General features: G+C 33.9%; 1 long non-coding RNA gene across 1 annotated transcript; it reads right to left on the bottom strand.

The window, feature by feature from the left end:
* Positions 1 to 5,828: 5,828 nt before the first annotated feature.
* Positions 5,829 to 6,973, bottom strand: LOC113078450 (uncharacterized). The gene is made up of 3 exons (XR_003281518.1): positions 6,767 to 6,973; positions 6,150 to 6,251; positions 5,829 to 6,009 (listed from the first exon to the last, which is right to left on the bottom strand). It is a non-coding gene; the product is annotated as an uncharacterized LOC113078450 (long non-coding RNA).
* Positions 6,974 to 7,496: the final 523 nt, after the last annotated feature.

Raw genomic sequence — 7,496 nt, 5'->3', positions numbered from 1 at the left:
ATCTGCAGGTTTCATCTTCCTCGTTATAAATAAAGCATTTATTAAAGCTCCAAAAATGGCTCGTTTAGATATTGTGGGATCTGTGACATCATATGGACAAATATATTTGCATATGATCATATATTATAAGCCCCACCCACGTGTGTTTGCCAGATGCAAATTAAACAAATCTAACTAATTATAATCACTTGCTATGTCTGTTGGATATGGTGTGCATTCATTTTCTGACATACTCCACACGCTTGAGTCTTCTGACAGCAGAAAAACTTGCTGGTGGATTATATGTTTATTCTGAGCATTTGACTAAAGATTGTTTTGTGAACAAGGCACAGTGTAATGGAAAGTTCGTAAAGAAAGATAAAGCAGCTGCATGGCAAACCGTAAGTAAAGAGTTTCATAATGCTTTGTAAATGATGGATTTATATGGATATAATGTTTTTAAAACATTTTGTTGCTGCCTTCAATCTTGGAAGGGAAATTGATTGACACCTATTTCCCAACAATCTGAAGTCCATCATTTCACAGTGAGGAAGATTATTCACAAGTGTAAGACACTGAATCTTCCAAGGAGCGGACATCCCAGGTAAATGTATCCCATGGACAGACTTTATAATACTCGGTTCAATAGACAATAGTCCAACAACTATACCTCAGACTCTACAAGCCTCATTTAACATGTTAAATGATAAAGACAGTACAATTAGGAAAACAACCGAAAGTGTAGTATGTTAGGAAGATGTGCCAGAAGAAACAAACACCTCATACCAAAAGTCACAAGCTGGTGGAGGGCTGACGGTTTGGGACTTGTTTTCCTTACATCCACAGCCAGAGTTGATCTTGAACTCCTCTTGAGTCAAATCTGAGCCCATCCATCCGACAGCTAAAGCTTGGCAAAAATTGCAACAGTACAATGATCCCAAACACACCAGCAAATCTACAACAGGACAGTTGAAAAGTAAAAGAATCTAAGTGTTGCAATAGCCAAGTCAAAGTCCAGACCTCATCCTGACTGAAATGCTGTGGTAAGGGCTGTGCATAAACAAATGCCCACAAACCTCAACAAACTGGTACTCCGTTTTAAAGAAGAGTGGGCCAAGAACGATTTTAGAGACTAATAAGGTCATACAGAAAATAATTGCTTCATATTGCAGCTGCTGAAATTATCTAATATGTCCTGCCAAGAAAGAGTTTTTTTTTTTAAATAAAAATATACAGTATTTACAGGTGCATATAAAAAACAGTTAAAATCATGGAAAAAATTCTGTTTTTTTTTGTAACTTTTCAAAAAAGGAAACTTTCATATTTTCTAGATTCATTACATGTAAAGTAAAATATTTCAAAAGATTTTTTATGTTTTAATTTGGATGATTAAAGTTCACAGCTCATGAAAGTAAAAAAATCCTGTATCTCAAAATATTAGAATATTTACATGCTGTTCACAGAGTGCTGTATCAAAGCATATTAAATGCAAAGTTGACAGGAAGGAGGAAATTGGGTGAACAAGCAACAGGGATGACCGCAAGCTTGAGAATACTGTCAAGCAAAGCCAATTCAGACACTTGGGAGAGCTTCACAAGGATTGGACTGAAGCAGGAGTCAGCGCATCAAGAGTCACCACGCTAAGACATCTTCAGGAAAGGGGCTACCAAGCCACTTCTGAAACAGAAACAGAAGCATCTTACCTGGGCTAGGGAGAAAAAGAACTGGACTGTCGTAAAGTCTTTTTATCAGATACAAGTAAATTTTGCATTTCATTTGGAAATCAGGGTCTGGAGTCCGGAGGACGACTGGAGAGGCACAGAATCCAAGCTGCTTGAAGTCCAGGGTGTAGTTTCCGAAGTCAGTGATGATTTGGGGTGCCATGACATCTGCTGATATTGGTCCATTGTGTCTTATCAAGTCCAAAGTCAATGCAGCCATCTACCGGGAAATTTTGGGGCACTTTATGCTTCCATCAGCTAACAAACCCTTTGCAGCAGGACTTTAGCACCTGCCCACAGTTCCAAAACCACTTCCAAGTGGTTTGCTGACCATGATATTACTGGGCTTGATTGGCCAATCAACATGCCTGACCTGAACCCCATGTGGAATCCATGAGATATTTTCAAGAGAAAGATGAAATCAGTCGATTCAACAATACAGATGAGCTGAAGGCTCAATAGTGCCACAGTATGATCACTTTCATATCAACACCTCACTGATGCTGTCATTAGTGCTAAAGGAGCCCAGACCCCAGAATTTAGAGAATAAATGAACATACCTTAAACTTTTCTGTTTTTCAAATCCTTTTATTTTATTTATTTATTAGTTTTTTTTTATTAATCTTAGGAAATATTCTAACATTTTGAGATACTGGATTTTTTACCTTTCATGAGCTGTAAGCTCTTATCATCATTTTTTTTTCATGTTTTACTTTACATGTAATGAGTCTAGAATATATGAAAGTTTCACTTTTTGAAATGTTACCAAAAATGATATAGTTTTTTTCAGATGAGCCTGCACACACACACACACACACACACACACACACACACACGCACACACACACACACACACACACACACACACATATGACCATCCCTACAATATAAATTCTGGAAATCTCAAACCACAATAATGATGAAGACAGTTGATTTGTAAATATATATATACACACACAATATATATATATATATATATATATATATATATATATATATATATATATATATACATATATATATATATATATATATATATATATATATATATATATATATATATATATATATATATATATATATATATATATACAGTACAGACCAAAAGTTTGGAAACATTACTATTTTTAATGTTTTTGAAAAGTTTCTTCTGCTCATCAAGCCTGCATTTATTTGATCAAAAATACAGAAAAAAAAATAATATTGTGATATATTATTACAATTTAAAATAATTGTTTTTAAATTTATTATACTTTAAATTATCATTTATTTCTGTGATGCAAAGCTGAATTTTTAGGATCATTATCATACGATCCTTTAGAAATCATTCTAATATGATGATTCATTATCAAATTTGGAAACAGCTGTGCTGCTTAATATTTTTTCAGAACATGTGATCTTCTGTGATGTGATGAGGATACTTTGATGAATAAAAAAAAAGAAAAAAAAAGCTGTTTTTAAAATATACATATTTTGTAATAACAATATACACTACTGGTCAGTAATTTGGGGTCAGTAATTTATTTCTTTTTTTTCTTCTTTTTAAATAAAATCAATACTTTTATTCAGCAAGGATGTGTTAAATTGATAAAAAGTAATAGTAAAGAAAATATATTATTAGAATATATATATTAGACAGCAGAACTGTTTCCACACTTCCATAATAAATCAGAATATTAGAATGATTTCTAAATGATCATGTGATAGATTGGATGTTACATGTGACACTGAAGGCTGGAGTAATGATGCTGAAAATTCAGCTTTGCATCACAGGAATAATTTTTTTTAAAAGTATATTCAAATAGAAAACTATTATTTTAAGTTGTAATATTATTTCACAATATTACTGTTTTTTTTCTGTATTTTTGATCAAATACATGCAGGCTTGATGAGCAGAAGAAACGTCTTTCAAAAACATTAAAAATAGTAATGTATCCAAACTTTTGGTCTGTACTGTATATACAATATATATAATAAAAAATCTTCTGGTCCTTGGCAGGTCTTATTAAATGTTTATTCTGTTTCTATTATATCTTTATATATCCTTTAATGTTACCCTGAACCACATAACCAGTCAGAAGTTGCACGGGTCTATGTGTAGCAATAGCCAACAATACATTGTAACGGTCAAAATTATAGATTTTTCTTTTATGCCAAACATTTGGATTTTAAGTAAAGATCATGTTCCAAGAAGATATTTTGTAAAGTTCCTATTGTAACTTTTCATTTTAAATATAATGAATATGTATAAAATTGCAGATACAGTCGTATTGTCTTTTTTTTTTTTTGTATCACATTAAATGTTTCTGAAAATAAAACAAATACGATCACAATCAAAATTGCTTATTGTGCTTGACAGCAATGTTTTATTATAGAAATCAAATACCCAAAGTGAGCAATATGAACAGGAAATGTGTGATAGTACTACAACACATGACGGGTGTTATACACTTTGGCCTAAGATGCAAAAGCCAATTCAGTCTTACAAAACATAACATAATAAAAACAGATTCAAACACTACAGAAAACAAACAACAACATGTCAAGTTAAACAAAGTGGGATATTGTAAAGCCAAAGCATTTCCACTACAAGTGTACAAAACAGCAACAGTAAAATTATTCCAGCTTTAGAATGTACAGCAACCATGTAAAAAGTACTTTACTGTTTTATTTGATAAAGGGACATACAATAAAACAAAACTATATATAAAAAAAGAAATAAAATGAAGTGTGAAACCCAGTGATAGAAATGAGGTGCTTTCAGCATGCTGATACAAACAATGCTGTAGCTTATTGCACACGGGGAACCACACCACATAAAATACTACGTTAATCGAATGTCATCAATTAATAAAATAAATTAGTAACCTGAACTACATAAGCAGATCAGTTAAGTCACAAAAATGGTATTTAAACATGTTTCAACTATGTGGAAAGATGCATACCTGACTGTTTAGTCAAATCTGACTTTTGGATTGCATGTTTTATTGTGGCAATAAACAGATGTGTGCAACAGTACATTACGCTGCTGATGTGCTTTAGAACTACTACACATGCATTGATGAAATCCATCAACCTAATGCAAAAGGCTGTTGAAACAGGTCTACTTATGTATACACAAGCTTTTCAAAATGGTTCACAAAATGTAGATTTACTGTTAACAGATGATCTCGTGAATGTATCTCATGCCTAAAAACACAAGCCTATTGATAATTATGCATATTTTGAATGCAGTTTTCTGTAGGTTTTTACTGTGGTAGATTTAAACCACAATATTCAAAAGCAGTCACTTTGTCATAGCACACAGTAATAATAAAAAAAAAAACATTCAAAATGCTAAAAAAGAAAAAAAGAAGTGGTCTTTTGGGGGGATAACAAATAAAAACAACTATAAATAAAGCTTGGCACTAATCTAAGAGATTCTACATCTCTTATCTAATTTAAAGGGAAATTCTATATGTTACATGGGGAAACAGGATGAATTGGTGTGTTGTTTGTCACAAGAGACCCTAAAACGGCAAGTAATGGTTTCTGGAAAGAGCCGTGAGTCATTTTGTGCTGTAATGTGTATATAAAAGGCGAGGAAGCTTAGGAGAGTTCAAGACTTGTGGAGTTCAGAAGCCGGAAGGAGTGAGAATGTTCATATCTCGGTGTCTCAGTCTGTGACAGGATGTTTTCTTTCCGTCCTCGCCGCTCATCTCCATCTTGGGAGATTTGAAATTGGCGGGATCTTCAACTGTGAGATTTATTTGGGTTTTCATGGCATCCATCGTATTGGACTTCTGAACTCCAAAGTATGAGTGCAGCGTGAATCCCCCTGTAATCATGCAAACAAAGAATAAGAAAAATTACACACTGAATTAAAACACACTCCAATAATTCTCAGTTTTACTGACATCTTCGAGAAAGCAGTAGAAATATGCTATATATTATAAATGTCCCTACGTTATCAATGATTATATGCTGATAACGCTGAACATGCAAATTTTACTAAAAATGGACGATGATAGTTAATTTCAGAACGGAATAAACTAATCTTGTTGCTGAACAAATATTGTATAAAGGATAAACAAAGAAATCTTAGGTTATAATTAGCTAAACGAATATCTCCATATAACAGATTCTTGCCAGGTGTGTTGGTTTCTGATCCTGGGTCAGTGGGGGATTTCTGCACGATGGGCCGCACTCCGAAGAGGCTCCATCGCTCTCCTCCTTGTCCACCTCCTTCGTTACCTCCCATCAAAACACCTGTATGAAACCACTGAACTTAAATGGAGTATTGGGGTGAGGACTCTGGCTAAACCAGTGCCTGTCAGGGAGAAGAGAGAGAGACATATTACTTTAACAGAATAATGCATTACATTGTAGCTTGTTCTATTGTATATTAAAATCCGATAATGTATTTGAACACTGTCTAAATTTACAAAACGTGGCTGTGAGTGTTTCCACCTGTGCCTGATGTTTAGGGGATTGGGTGAGGAACAAAGTGATGGACGGTGCTGATGTTGAAAGCTTGTCCTCTCTTATGTCCTCCTTTGGCATCTTTAACTCCTATGAAAACGAAAGAAAACACCGGTTTGATATGTTACCAAGAGTGCGTCATAAAAATGCAGGTGCCTCCCATGGGAAATGTTTATCATGGTCTATTATCATAGCAATATAGCAAAAGATATGGCTATTCATCTAGCGCTATTTCAACACATAACAAAGATCTTACATATCACAAAAAAAAAAATCTAAAGTGAAACGCTTTTAAATGAAAGGAAGACCCCAAATGAAAAAGGAAAATATATAATAATAAATACCATAATGCTGGAGCATCGGGGTCATGATACACCAGTCTAACGATATGACCTACCGGTTCCCAACAACTAATGCGCAACATTAAAATCTGATAGTAATATATGTTAACAATTTATTAAAGTGACGTTAACCCAGCTCACTTTGACACTAATCAGCGATAAACTAGATTTAAGTGGTTCTTTAGAGGTTAAATGGCTGCGATCCAAACACTAGAAGCTTCCTAGCGCTGATAAACAGGCTGTTGTTTACAAGAGAGAGCCTACCTTTTTCGCTCTATAGCTCGTTTATTATCCGATCCAGCGGGGTCTTCCAGTTGGTCCATGTTTATTAAATTAAATTTTCGTTGGTGGTATGCTAGTGAAGTCGGAAACACCGAAATATCTTTCCTAAATTTGGATTTTGTAAGCGAGCGCAAGGGTATCCAATCGAGAACAAGAACAACAATTACTGGCAAAATGACGGACAGGAATTCAGCGTTTCAAAATAAAAGTCACCCGCAGGAGAATGAGGGCGTTCACTTCCGAAGCACCTCCAGTACAGCCAAATTCTCAGAAATGGGCTTTATGTAGGCTACTCCTAAATATACTTAAAATGACATTTAAGTATACTTGACTGATACTTACAAAAAATCTAAACATATTTGAGCTATACTACTAGAATCCGAGTTTTCATTATTATACGGTAGAGGGCGCTAGTACACTTCTTCTGCACAGAATTTCTGTTAGAATAACTAACAGATACTAACACATGTAACACGATCATCTGACATGAAAAAGTATTAAAACTGTAACGTTATGGAATAAAATGTGGACCGATGAAGAGGTAATAATTACAGTTAAGCTTCGGGGTGTTGATCGACTCCATCTACATTTTGATTATCATTCTGAATCCAATTCATAGTCTATTTTCAGCTTTTGGTTCAAAATGTTATTTCTTTATTTTTATGAAACACATTAAAGTGGTTAAAAAATAATGAATGAAACTAAAATATTT

This window comes from Carassius auratus, unplaced genomic scaffold, assembly GCF_003368295.1.
Source record: "Carassius auratus strain Wakin unplaced genomic scaffold, ASM336829v1 scaf_tig00025751, whole genome shotgun sequence".
In the NCBI taxonomy this organism is placed as follows: Eukaryota; Metazoa; Chordata; class Actinopteri; order Cypriniformes; family Cyprinidae; genus Carassius; species Carassius auratus.
Note: the sequence above shows the minus strand (reverse complement) of the source record. Positions and strands in the feature narration are given on the sequence as shown.